The 14655-nt window shown below is 41.8% G+C and overlaps 1 protein-coding gene and 1 pseudogene across 1 annotated transcript in view; both read right to left on the reverse strand.

Moving 5' to 3' along the window:
* SHROOM4 (shroom family member 4) overlaps positions 1-14655 on the reverse strand; it is a 288513-nt gene that overhangs the window by 155498 nt on the left and 118360 nt on the right. The gene's annotated exons all lie outside the window — the stretch shown is intronic.
* On the reverse strand, positions 13210-14466 carry LOC105888000 (annotated as a pseudogene).

Below are 14655 nucleotides of genomic sequence, written 5' to 3' on the forward strand. Positions count from 1 at the left end.
CTGAGGTCTGGTAGCGTGATTCCTCCTGCTTTGTTTTTATTCTTGAGTAATGTCTTGGCTATTCGAGGTTTTTTCTGATTCCATATAAAATGAAGTATTATTTTTTCAAGATCTTTAAACTATGCCAGTGGAGCTTTAATGGGGATTGCATTAAAATTATATATTGGTTTGGGTAGTATAGACATTTTAACAGTGTTGATTCTTCCCAGCCATGAGCATGGTATGTTTTTCCATTTGTTAACATTTTCAGTTATTTCTTTCCTTAGGTTTCATAGTTCTCTTTATAGAGATCTTTCACATTTTTTGTTAGGTAAACTCCTAAATATTTCATCTTCTTTGGCACTATTGTGAATGGAATAGAGTCCTTGACTGTTTTTTCAGCTTGGCTGCTGTTGGTATATATGAAGGCTACAGATTTATGAGTGTTGATTTTGTAACCTGAGACAGTGCTATATTCCTTGATCACTTCTAGGAGTTTTGTAGTAGAATCCCTGGTGTTTTCCAGGTATACTATCATATCATCTGTGAAAAGTGAAAGTTTAATCTCTTCTGACCCTATATGGATGCCTTTAATTGCCTTTTCTTCCCTAATTGTGATGGCTAAAACTTCCATTATGATGTTAAAAAGCAGTGGAGACAATGGGCACTCTTGCCTGGTTCCTGATCTGAGTGGAAATGATTTCAGTTTAACTCCATTCAATATAATATTGGCTGCAGGTTTGCTGTGGATGGCCTCTATCAGTTTAAGAAATGTCCTTTCTATACCAATTTTCTTAAGTGTTCTGAACTCGATTTCTGACATCCCAGCCATTTGCTTGTGGATGGGGTCTTCAATTGTGTCTGCCCCATTTTCCCTTGGAGGAGTTGATCTACTCTGGTTATTCGAGTTGCCAGAGTTTTTCCGCTGATTCTGCCCCATGCTGAGTTTACCTTGTTTGGAGGCCTTATCAGAACCGTTCAGTTGGTGCCTTCTTCTGGTTGCCCAGGGAGACAGGCCGAGTGTGTCTGTTGTCTTCTCCCAGTTCTTGGGTGCTGGGGCAACCAGGGTGCAGTGGAATGGTAGCAGCTGCACGGCAGTGGGAGTGGCCGGATTGGACCTCATTCAGCCTGCCCGCATGACCAGGGGGAGGCAGGAGACCAGTACCAGCTGGATCAGTCCTAGTTTGGCCCCTCCAGGGCAACTGGTGGAATAGGCGTACTATAGTAGCTAGATCAGTCCTAGTTCAGCACCCTGGAGCAGCCAGGGGGTGGGGAAATGGCAGCGGTAGCGCAGGGTAAGCAAGAAACCAGATCAGTTCTAGTTCAGCCCCTCCAGAGTAACTGGGGGGGAGAGGAGGATTCCTTCACCATCACCTGCTTGACACGTGTAGCACTAGCAAGCTGATTTGTGCCCTCCCAGCGCAGGAGCCCAGAGTAGGGAACACCCCCACCTCCGTCAGTGGGACGTAGGTGGCTCTAGCAAACAGTTCTGGGCCCACCCAGAGTGGTAGACCCCTCCACCACCTCCTGTAGGTTACGGGTGGCTCTAGCAAGCAGTTCTAGGCCCACCCAGCTTGGGTGCCTAGAGCGGGAACTCCTCCCCTGGCCCCTGTGGGGTGTGCGTGTCTCTAGCAAGCTGTTTTGGGTCTACCTGGAATGGAGAACTCCTCCGCCACTGCCCACGGGATGCCCGTGGCAGTAACCAGCAGTTCTGGGCCTGCCCAGAGCCAGAGCCTGGGGCAAGGACCTCCTCTGCCACCCGTGAGGCGTGGGACTCTAGCAAGCAGTTTTGGGCCCACTCCGCTCTGTGAGGGCAAAGGGATCCACCCAGAAAATGGGTTAGTCTGAGAAGGTTAATACCTCCTTCCCTACCTTGCCCCCAGTCACTTGTAGTCCCCCAGGTCTGTGACCCTATTCACTCCAGTAGGCCACTACTCCCGGGGTTTACGACTGGCAAAATCAGCCAGAAATCTGAGTTTGGCAGGGAAGGCTTGTGTTTTTAAATTAGGCTTCTGTCCAGCTAGATTTCTCTGCAAGTCCTTGCATTCAGCTCTGAGCAGCAGACAAATAGCAATTTACACTCAAGTGTCAATTCTAGCCTCTGCCCACCCACTGCCTTTGTCTCAGGAGGATTACACTCTGAGGGCTGGTGCTTCACTTATGAAAGTTCTCTGCGTTTTGCCTGTGGCTGCTGTCTGGAACCTCTGTCTTCCCAGAGAGACGGGGCTGGAATGGCATCAGTCCGCAGCTCAGGATGCCACTGTTGCTGCACTGGCGTCCTCTGAGTTGACTTTCTTCTCCTCACGCCTGTGTCACAGTCAACACAGAACAGCACTAGCCCCTTCCCCCTCCACTTCTCTCAAGGAGATGCCCAAGAATCTGGACTCCAAACCTCCAACTCTCGGAGTGAGTGGTTGGGGATTCCTTGGAGTTTAATGTTGCAGGTGGGGAATATATACAGTTTTATATAGTTCAAACCTTCCCTCAACCATACACCTGGGGTGCCCCTTTGAATAGTCCTTGGCTGGTCTGCCAGTTTTAAGGGGTCCAAATCAGTTGTTCCAGTCAGCACCCGTTTCAGGTGGAAGAGTTCAAATGTCTCTGGGAGCTAGATAAGTGGGGTCTGCTTGCAGCTCAGATATAACTTGCTCCAGTGCTCCATGAGGGCAAAGGGACCCACCTGGCAAATGGGTTAATCTGGGAAGGTTAATACCTCCTTCCCCACCTTGCACCTAGTCACTCGTCCATGACCCTATTCACTCCAGTAGGCCACTGCTCCCGGGGTTTACGACTGGCAAAATCAGCCAGAAATCTGAGTTCGGCAGGGGGGCCTTGCGTTTTTAAATTAGGCTTCTGTCCAGCTAGATTTCTCTGCAAGTCCTTGCATTCAGCTCTGGGCAGCAGACAAATAGCAATTTACACTCAGGTGTCAATTCTAGCCTCTGCCCACCCACTGCCTTTGTCTCAGGGGGATTACACCCTGAGGGCTGGTGCTTTACTTATGAAAGTTCTCTGCATTTTGCCTGTGGCTGCTGTCCAGAACCTCTGTCTGCCCAGAGAGATAGGGCTGGAATGGTGTCAGTCTGCAGCTCAGGATGCCACTGTTGCTGTATTGGCATCCCCTGAGTCGACTCTCCTCTCCTCATGCCTGTACCACAGTCAGCACAGAACAGCACCATCCCTTTCCTCCTCCACTTCTCTCAAGGAGATGCCCAAGAATCTGGATTCCATAGGTAACAAACCTCCAGACCTCAGTGTGAGTGGGTGGGGACTCCTTGGAGTTCAATGTTGCAGGTGGGGAATATATACAGTTTTATACAGTTTTATAGTTTTATGCCTGGCCAGAGGGTGCCGTGGCATACCAGCAGGGGTAGGAGGTCCAGTTTTTAGGGGGTGTCTCCTGTGGGATAGAGTGGGAGGAAGTTTGAACTCTGCTCACTTGTTTGCATGGAGTAAACTGCGAGCCCTTGTTGTGAGGGAGGGGAGTCCCATCTGATTGGTGGTGGATTTTGTACCTTTTGGTTGTATTTTTGGGGTCACAGCTCACCTCAGGAAGGTTGAAGTCAGCTCTTCAATCTTCTCTCTTGGCTCTGCTCCAAACCATCAGCTAACTTGCTAAACTTCTGTCCTTTAAGCCTCCTTCTGGACAGGAGCTTCTGTAAAAAGCTGGCTGTAGTCTGCCATCTTCATCAGCCTCAGTCTTTAATCTCAGTGCTGAGATTCTAGGTTTGCAGTATCTAACTCCATATATCCCTTAAACACTGTGTGTGTTGATTTGGCCTCAAAACTAGTAACAAGTCTTGCTTTGTCCTCTGGGGCCTGCTCATTTGTCTCCATTTTCTAGGCTACTTTTCTTGCTACTTTGTGGCTCCCTTGGGCCCAGCCAAGTCCAGCTGGCTGGGGAGAGTGGAGAGAAGTCAGGTAGACTCCAAGCAGAAAGGATCCTGATTAGCACATGTTTCACATTTCCCAGTTGCATGGCAGTTCCCAAAAAAATCCTATAGAATAGAATTATTTTCTTAAGGATTTGGCATAAGTGTAGGGCTTCTTCTCTTTCTTTCTTCTTCTTTTTTTACAATTATGTGTGTTTCTGGACTATAGGTATTTCCTTTGTCCTTGAGTTAAGTAATAGCAGAAGGAGAGAAAAGAAAGTTTGCAGTAATGCAGAAAAAATATTTCTAGAGAAGTCCAGGGGAAAGAGAGAAATTCAGTGTGGCAGCCCACATCAATGTTTAGGGAAGGCCAGAGAATGTGGCTTCTGGGGGTAGAGTTGGGGTTTCAGCTAGAGCAAGTGTATAGAAGCCAGGCAAAAGACTGCAAGGGAAAGAGGTTCCTGACACTCAGGCCTGCTCCAGCCCTTTTGTGAGCCCAGAGGGCATTTTTCTGTGGTCATCAGTACCTGCTATAGCCTCCTGTGTAACCCCATGATATGTACTCTCCCCATTAACTGAGGAAATTAAAGTATTAAAATGAACCCAAAGCACTTCATGAGCAAAGGTAGCTAGCAATATGCTTGTGGGAAGCTTATACTCCCAAGTAACAGGAGGAGCTTGCACAAACCTCACAGGCTTCCATCTTTATACATATGTACATTTCCGAAACAGAGGTCAGAGGAAAACCCTGCTCATGAGTGTGTCTATCTCAGTTGGACAACAGTTGATTCCTATTAGTTGGCAATTTCATTACTGAAATCCCAATTATAAAAGAAAGGCTAGGACAGTAGGTTTTATTTTATTTTCTGTGTCCTTTACTTTCTGTCATTTCCCTTAAGATTTCAAATGTATCCCCAACAATAAAAAAATTAAAAAAAGATTTCATATGTATATCAACTGAAGTATTTTGTCTGCATGTACTTGTAGGAAAACATTTTTCATTTTTATTTTTGAGTCAGAGTCTCAAGCCATTGCCTTGGGTAGAGTGCTGCGGCATCATAGCTCACAGCAACCTCAAACTCTTAGGCTTAAGCAATCCTCTTGCTTCAGCCTCCCAAGTAGCTGGGATTACAGGTGCCTGCCACAATGCCCAGCTATTTGTTGCAGTTGTCATTGTTGTTTGGCTGGCCCATGCCGGGTTGGTGTACATGGCTGATGCCTACCCACTGAGCTACGGGCACCACCTTTATTTTTCTTTTGAGACAGTCTCATTGTGTCGCCCTCGGTAGAGTACCGTGCTGTCATAGCTCACAGCAACTTAAAACTCTTGGGCTTAAGTGATTCTTGCCTCAGCCTCCCAAGTAACTGGGACTACAGGAGCCTGCTGCAACACCCAGCTATTTTTTGTTGTAGTTGTCATTGTTGTTTGGCTAGCCTGAGCCGAGTTTGAACCCACTAGACTCAGTGTATGTCGTTGGCACCATGACCACTGTGCTATGGGTGCTGAGCCAAAGCATTTTTCATTTTAAACTGGTATCTTAATTAAGACATAATTTACTTACCATAAAATTACCATACCACAAATTCATTCATTTTAAGTGCAATTCAATTAGTTTTAGTATATTGACACAGTTGTGCAACCATCACCCCACATAATTTTAGAACATTTTCATTGGCCCCAGAAAGAAACTTTGAATTTAAATATAGTCAGTCCATGTCCTCATCCTCAGCCTTCAGCAACAATGAATTACCGTCACTATATATTTGCCATTTGTATTGGTTTAAGCTACTAAGTTTATGGTAACTTATTATAGCAGCAATTAAAAAGTAAAACAAGTTGTCCTTTCAGTTTCTTGACAGTGTCTTTTAAAGCACAAAAGTTTTACATTTGATTAAGTCCAATATTTATATATCTTTTCTTCTTATCATTTATACCTTTTGTGTTCTTATCCAATAAGTTACTACTAATACAACTTCCAAAATGTAGATATTAAGAGATATTAGGAGGTTGGTGGATACTTTCTCCAGAGAAAGAAACATTTAGCTAGCAAAAATTATTTTAAAAACCATTTAAAGTGAGGGTGGAGGCAAGATGCCCTGGTATGGCTGGTTTCACACCAGAATTCTATCAAACTTTCAAAGAAAAGCTTATTCCCTTACTGCAAAAATTATTCCAAAAAAATTGAGGAGGAAGGAATCTTCCTCAACACGTTCTATGAAGCAAACATCACCCTGATACCAAAACCAAGAAAAAACCCAACTAAAAAGGAGAACTTCAGACCAATTTCACTAATGAATATAGATGCAAAAATTCTCAACAAGATCCTAGCCAATAGATTACAGCTTATCATCAAAAAAGTCATATATCACGATCAAGTAGGTTTCATCCCAGGGATGCAAGGCTGGTTTAACATACGCAAGTCCATAAACGTTATTCACCACATCAACAGAGACAAAAACAAAGACCATATGATCCTCTCAATAGATGCAGAAAAAGCATTCAATAAAATCCACCACCCTTTTCTAATTAGAAAAATGAACAGCATAGGCATAGGTGGCACATTTCTTAAACTGATCAAATCTGTCTATGACAAACCCACAGCTAGTATCTTACTGAATGAAGTAAAACTGAAAGTTTTTCCACTTAGAACTGGAACCAGACAAGGTTGTCCTCTGTCACCATTACTATCTAACATAGTGCTGGAAGTTCTAGCCAATACAATTAGGCAAGAAAGAAAATAAAGGGCATCCAAATGGGAGCAGAGGAGGTTAAACTCTCCCTCTTTGCTGATGATATGATCTTTTTTTTTTTTTTTATTGAGTGGTAACTATGTACATTAATGCACTTCTGGGGTATAGTGTGGGGTTTTCACACACAATCCGAAACACTTCCATAAAACTGGTTAACATAGCCTTCATGTCATTTTCTTCATTATTGTTTTAAAACGTTCACATTCTACTCTTAGAAAGATTCACTTGTACTCTTGTAAGATAAACCTCAGAAGTGATCCCTCTAATCCCCCTCCCTCAACCCATTCCCCTCTCCCTCCCCTTCCCCGTATTCTTAGGCTGTTATTAGGTTATAGCTTTCATATAAAAGTTATAAATTAATTTCATACTAGGAGTGTGTACATTGGATACTTTTTCTTCCATTCTTGTGATACTTTGCTAAGAAGAACATTTTCCAGCTCCATCGACGTGAACATGAAGGACATAAAGTCTCCATGTTTCTTTATGGCTGCATGATGATATGATCTTATACTTAGAGAACCCCAAAGACTCAACCACAAGACTCCTGGAAGTCAACAAAAAATACAGCAATGTCTCAGGATATAAAATCAATGTCCACAAGTCAGCAGCCTTTGTATATGCAATAACAGCCAAGATGAGAGGCTAATTAAGGACACAACTCCCTTCACCATGGCTTCAAAGAAAAATAAATACCTAGGAATATACCTAATAAAAGAGGTGAAGGACCTCTATTAAGAAAATTATGAAATCCTACAGAAGGAAATAGCAGAGGACTTTAACAAATGGAAGAACATACCATGCTCTTGGCTGGGAAGAATCAACATTGTTAAAATGTCTATACTTCCCAAAGCAATCTACCGATTCAATGCCATCCCTATTAAAATACCAACATTGTAAATTCAAGACTTGGAAAAAATGATTCTGCATTTTGTATGGAACCAGAAAAAAACACATATACCTAAGGCAGATCTTAGTAATAAAAACAAAGCCAGGGGCATCAGCATACCAAATTTTAAGCTGTACTACAAGGCCATAGTTGTCCAGAGTGCATGGTACTGGCACAAAATTAGAGACATGGACATTTGGAATGAAATAGAAAACCAGGAAATGAAACTAACAACTTACAACCACCTAAAATCTTTGATAAACCAAACAAGAACGTATACTGGGGGAAAGAATCCCTATTCGATAAATAGTGCTGGGAGAACGGGACATCCACATGTAAAAGACTGAAACTGGACCCACACCTTTTTCCACTCACAAAAATTGACTCAAGATGGATAAAGGACTTAAATTTTAAGCATGAAATGATAAAAATCCTCAAAGAAAGCATAGGAAAAACACTGGAAGATATCAGCCTGGGGAAAGACTTTATGAAGAAGACTGCCATGGCAATTGCAACAACAAAAATAAACAAATGGGACTTAAAAGCTTCTGTACAGCTAAGGAGACAACAACCAAAGCAAACAGACAACCTACACAATGGGAAAGGATATTTGCATATTTTGAATGAGACAAAAGCTTAATAACTAAGATCTATAGAGAACTCAAATTAATCCACATGAAAAAAGCCAACAGTACCATATATCAATGGGGAAGACAGGTGAATAGAACCTTCTCTAAAGAAGACAGACAAGTGGCTAGCAAACATGAAAAAATGTTCATCATCCCTAATTATTAGAGAAATGCAAATCAAAACCACCCTGAGATATCATCTAACCCTAGAGAGAATGGGCCACTTCACAAAATCACAAAACTGCCAATGCTGGCATGGATGTGGAGAGAAAGGAACACTTTTACACTGCTGGTGGGACTGCAAACTAATACAACTTTTTTTGAAGGAAGTATGAAAAAATCTCAAAGAACTCAAGCTAAACCTCCCATTTGATCCTGCAATCTCATTACTGGGCATCTACCCAGAAGGAAAAAAATCCTTTTATCATTAGGACACTTGCACTAGCCTGTTTATCATAGCTCAATTTATAATCATCAAAGTGTGGAAACATTCAACAGCCTAAATGCCTCCCAGCCCAGGAATGGATTAACAAGCTGTGGTATATGTATACCATGGAATACTATTCAGACATTTAAAAAATGGAGACTTTACAGCATTTGTATTAACTGGATGGAAGTGGAACACATTATTTTTAGTAAAGCATCACAAGAATGGAGAAGCATGAATCCTATGTATTCAATTTTGATATGAGGACAATTAATGACAATTAATGACATGGTGAGAGGTGGGGGAAAGGGAGAGCAGAGAGAAGGAAGGAGGGAGGAGGGTGGGGAATCAGTGTGTGACACACCTTTTGGGGGCAAGTCACAATTGTAAGAGGGACTTTACCTCACAAACGCAATCAGTGTAACCTGGTTTCTTGTACCCTCAATGAATCCCCAACATTTAAAAAAAATAAAAAATAAACATCTAAAGTCTCTGGAAATTATCCTAATGGCATATACAAAATGAAGAAATGTGTATTCAAGTAAATTTATTGTTTTGGTAAGAACAATAAGTAGTCAGTAACATTTGAGACACAACCTATTCCCACCCAATCTCTATCCCAGTATTATGGAATCTCTACTTCAAAATGGTGTGCCTAAGAGAAGAGGGGGGTCAGTTTATCCTCAGCTTTTAGTCACGGCTAAGACCCAGGCTAAGGCTAATCAAAATAGGGGTGTCCAACAATTTTTTTTCTCTGCTGCTCATTGGAAGAATAAGAGGTGTTTTGGGCCACACATTAAATACACAGATACTTAGGAAAGCTAATTAGGAAAACAATGGTCTGTGCAAACTGTTTGTGATGTATGACACCACAGATAAGCAAAGACCTGGGAGCAGCAGATAGGATACCATTGGTCTAGAGTTCCACTCCAGGAGGGACAGGCCACCAGTATCTCTTATCCTTAGCAGTCCCTTGTTAAGGAAGTGCTGTTCCAGGCAGGTAAAGATGAAAGGACTAGATCTCTTTTTCCCACCTATGAGCTCTTACTCATAGGGTGAGGGCTCTGCTTTGGGCAAGACAGGCCAATAACATGGGGGTCCTCATAACCCCATCACAACTTGATCTTGGGTATAGGTTTCATGCTGATAGGTGCAAGAAGAGAATATCAGGGGCTACTTATCTCCCTTCCAGGACTCCGTTGTATAGCAGGGGTATCACTCCAGAAGAAACAGGCCACTGTTGCTCTCTTCAGCTTCAGTGCAGTGATGAAGAATTTCTATTGGGGGAGAGGCAGTCATAAGGACAGAAAGCTCTAGCAGTACTGCCTGAGGGGATTGACTTTATTTGGAAAATAATGTAGAGAAATTTGTGTGTAAGGATGTTACTGACAACAATGGGAATCTTTTGGACAATTATGAGAGGGCTGGTAGCTCTGCAATACCAGAATATGCTAGTGAAATTGCAAACTGGCCAGAAGTTTAACAGAGAGAACCAAAGAAATAGCTAGGCATAGCTCTCCTGGGGTCACCAACATCACTGGAAGTCTTTAAGCTTTTGTGCACAGGCTAGGCTATGCCTACTCAAGAGTATTCAAAGTTGGAAGGGAGGTTAACTTGAAAGTATTCTCCAAGCCACACATAGATCCATCAGATCAAGGGGCTTGAACACAACCTCTGATAAAACACTGGCTGAACAATACAGTATTCTGGCCCAGGCCATGTTCCTAAGAACTGAGGCCTAAAAACAAAGTCACACACAAACCTTGTGCTCTGGAACACTGTGTGCATACCCAAGGCTGCCATCTCACTGAAAAGAGCAGAGAGAGAACATCTGGCTAAATGTAAAAAAAGTCATAAACACTGTGAATTGTGAAAACAAACTCAAAGCTACACACACATTCAAAAGTGAAAAGTCAAAGTCTAACTGGCCAAAGAGGAGTAAGCACAATCTTTGATGAATAAATTGTTCATGTGGACCCAAGGGTGACCACTAAGAAGTCAAGCCAAAAGAACAAAGAAAAAAATTGAGCATAGACATTAGAGGCTGCACACTATAGAAGAACTATGCTTTACAGAATTATTCTAGAGAAATAAAAAATTAAATAAATAACCAAACAAATAACAAGCCTCAGAAATGGGTAGATGATAATTAACTAACTCTGCTTTACATATTATTGATATGAAAGAGTTCATACATTATTTTAAATGTTCAGTTTTTAAAAAAAGTTACAAGATATGAATCAATCAGGAAAGCATGGACCATACATAAGAAAAAAAAAGGCAGGCAAGATAAATAGCCTTTGAAGAATCTGTTGGATTTACCAAAGACTACAAATCAGGTATTACAAAAAATATCCAAATAACTTCAAAAATCATAATTAAACAATGAAAGGAAGGAATGACAAATACTCATCAAATAGAAAATTCCAATAAACAGATAGACATTGTAAAGAGAACAAGATAGAATTCCGGAGTTGAAAATATAATAACCCAAATAAAATATTTACTAGAAGAACCCAAGGGTAGATTTGAGTGGGCAGAATAAAGAATCAATAAACTTGAAAACAGATGAATAGAGATTGTACAAAGTGAATAACAAAATAAAATAGAAAAAGTGAATACAGCCTCAGAGAAATGTGGGAAACCATTAAGCATACAAATGTATACATGCTGGGTATACTAGAAAAGGAGGAAAGAAACTAAAAATGTATAAAAAATGACTAAAAACTTCCCAAATTTGATAGACAAGGTTAATCTACAAATCCAGGAAGAAACACAAACTCTAAGTAGGAGAGACAAAATGATCCATATCCAGACACAGTATAGGCAAAATGTTAAAACCAGAGGGGACAGAGCAAGATGGCAGAATAGAAACATCTCCCTGCTAGCTACTGGCAGCAAGGCAGGGAAAGAAAATTCCAGCCATCTCCGGCTGAGAGAACCTCCCTGGAGACATCACTCCAGGGGCACAGTGAAGCAGTGGTGGACTACAAGAGCGAGGAGGTCTGGAGCTGAAGAAAACCAGCACATTAGACAAGTATGTGGGAATGGTTATACACACAGAGGATTGGGGACAGGAAGGAGCTTTCTGGCAGCTTTTTGATTGGGGGCTAATCTACTTACTGGAGCAGCCTGGGAAGGCCTCAATGGGTAGGTGGACTCAAACAATGTCTAGTGGCTGAGTTTGAGTACTGGATGGGGATCTCCCATCTGCTTGGCTGCTAGCTGGGCTGCCAATGGGAAGGCCATGTGGGAGAAATAAGCTAAAGAGTGCATGGCCAGCTCTAGTGCCCACTGAGCTCAGGCAGCCACTCTTGCAGTGAGCTGAGCAGTGCACGCCCAGGGATTGTTGTCATGGAGTGCTGTGAGACCTGCCTTCTAAGAAATCTGGTAAGAGCAGTAAGGCCTCAAGACCGTGCAGATTGAATGCTGACAAAAGAACCAGGCACTGATTGAGGGCAACTAAGTCAGGAAGACAGGACCTGATCTCCTCAGCAACTAGAGTGGTTTCATGGCACTCATTTTTCACAACAAAATCAGTATGTGAAATATAAGGTAGTTCTTTTTTTCTTTAAAAGGAGTTTCTGCATTTAATAGTGTCCCCAAAGAATTTTAACTTATTAAATGAAATAAATTCTAAGTGAACCTAAAAATTACACTAAAAATACTTTCCTTTGGTATGATACATCTAATACCATCTACATATTTGGTATAATTCACCTAAGTGAACCTAAAAATTACACTAAAAATACTTTCTTTTGGTATAATACATCAATGATATTTGCAAACAGAAAACGAAAATTGTATATAAAGTAGTATTTCTCAACTAGCAACAAGTATTTCTCAACTAGCAACAAGAAGCACTTATGTAGTTATTTTTCAAAAGGGTCAGAAAAACTATTTATAACCCACTAGGCCTAACTTATAACTTAGATATTCATACTTCAGCTAGTCAGTGATTCACTAATACTGTAAAACAAGCTTTCTTCTAGAGACAGTGGTTTCTTCATGTTAACTGGGTAAGAACCAGACATATTTTAAAGGGGGGAAATCAACTGATACCTCAGCATGAATCTTAGGCATAGGTAGGTCTGGTTTAGGGGTCTGATTTTCAGTGGATTTTTCATCAGAAATATGTATTCTAAAGAAAAGTCTTAGTTTTGATTTAAAATTTTCCATCTGAAATGTCTGTACCCTCTTGGAGACAAAGGCAATGTCTCAGATCTTTCCTTATCTCTATTTGGGGCAGGGACAGTCAGGGTGGCTAATACCCCTTTAGATTCTATGTATTAGGAGGAAAAAAATGAGGAAAACAAATATTACTCTAGACTTTTCTATCATCCAAAAACAAAGAAACACAGCTGTCTTTTACACAGTATTATCCAAAGAAAACAAAAATGAGAGCTTCCAAGAGCAGCATAGTGTTCACATTATACTTTTATACTTGCATGTATGTAAGTATAAAACAACAATATTTGGACAAAGAAACTTTATAGTTATTCATTTTAAAGTTACAGAACTTAAAAACTTCTTGATCAATAAATAGCTTGGACGTTTCCAGTCCTGTTTCCAAGCATGAGTGATGGGTGAACTTGTTTCAGGCTGTGAGGATGAACTAGGGCAATTTGGAGCCAATTCCATGGTCATTGGCAGGTAGCCTGGCAATCAAAACTCATTGATCTTCCTCTGCAATTACTTTAACATGGAGTCTATCCCCTGGGCAGAGCCCCAAATTTTCTTTAGTACTTCACACTCCCTCTCATTGGCTTGTTTCAGCTCTATCTTTATGTTAACAGCACACGAGAGCTTTGGATTCCTCAAGTACAACTGGATTACATAAGGCAAGCTTCTTAATTTGAACCATGACTTCCTGGATGAAGGTCCTGGGCCATAACACCTGTGAGATCAGGCCCTTGCCACACACCTCCTGTGTAGTCAGCTTCTGCCTGCTGAGCAATGGGTATGAAATGAGGAGCATTTCATTTACAGATGCTCCTCCCATAATCTTGGGAAACATAATGGTATAACAGCCATCTGGACACTGTCTGAAGGTAATATAGGGTGTTTGAGACCAAGCCTTTTTTTTAGTCCAAACCACATCACAAAGAGGCAATCTAGATACCCCTAGTGCAAAGGTCAGGCCATTTACTGCCACAATAATGGGCTTCTTAAACTGAATGAAAGTATTCATGAAGTTTCTTATGGCTTCCCCACCATTTTAGTGTGTTCTCTTTCTCTGTCATCTGTTAAATGCCATATAAAATAAATAAAGTCAAGGCCACAACAAAAAACACTGCCAACTGTGTTGAGCAGAACCAGGTTGCTGTCGTCAGCAGCCACTGTGGTTAGAGCACTCTGGACTTCTTTCATTAGCTCTGGATTTAGAAAGTTATTCTCTGATGATTTTGTAGATAACAAGATGTGGGTGAAGCCATCCTTTTTCCTGATGATAATATCTCTGTATCTGTAAGCATTCTGTTTGCCTCACACTGAAACTCAACTGCTTGTCAAAAGGCCAGTCTCTTCTGCCGTCAATCAATTTCTTTTTCCCAGCTGTCACTCCAGTAATAGATGTCTGTATGTTCGTTGTTCCATTGGCCATTAATGCATCCATGAATGGAGATGTACCCTTCCCATTCATGGCTAACTGGTGGCCACGGCTGTAGTTATACAGCCAGGCACCTGAGGCACTAGTGGGTATATCCGGGGACTGCTTCCCATCCTGGCCCTCTCTGTGCTGGGGCCCCAAAGAGCTCAGATCAGCTTCTCTGCTGTCACCTCGGGTGCCACTGTGTCTTCTTGACCCTTCTCAATGGGGTCCAATTTCTTGGACTTCTCATTCTGAAAGCAGTCCACTGAGGTCCTATTCTTAATAGGGGTCTTAGGCACAAGTATCTTGATACCTGACTTTGCTAGGTCCATAGCTGGGACTACTGGTGCCTGCCACAATGCCCGGCTATTTTTTGGTTGCAGCCATCATTGTTGTTTGGCGGACCCGGGCTGGGGATTTGAACCCACCACCTTAGGTGTATGTGGCTGGCGCCTTAGCTGCTTGAGCCACAGACGCCAAGCCAAAACTAATATTTCTTCTTTTTTTTTTTTTTTTTATTG

Source organism: Otolemur garnettii, unplaced genomic scaffold, assembly GCF_000181295.1.
Source record: "Otolemur garnettii isolate 467f Iridium unplaced genomic scaffold, OtoGar3 scaffold00153, whole genome shotgun sequence".
Lineage (NCBI taxonomy): Eukaryota > Metazoa > Chordata > Mammalia > Primates > Galagidae > Otolemur > Otolemur garnettii.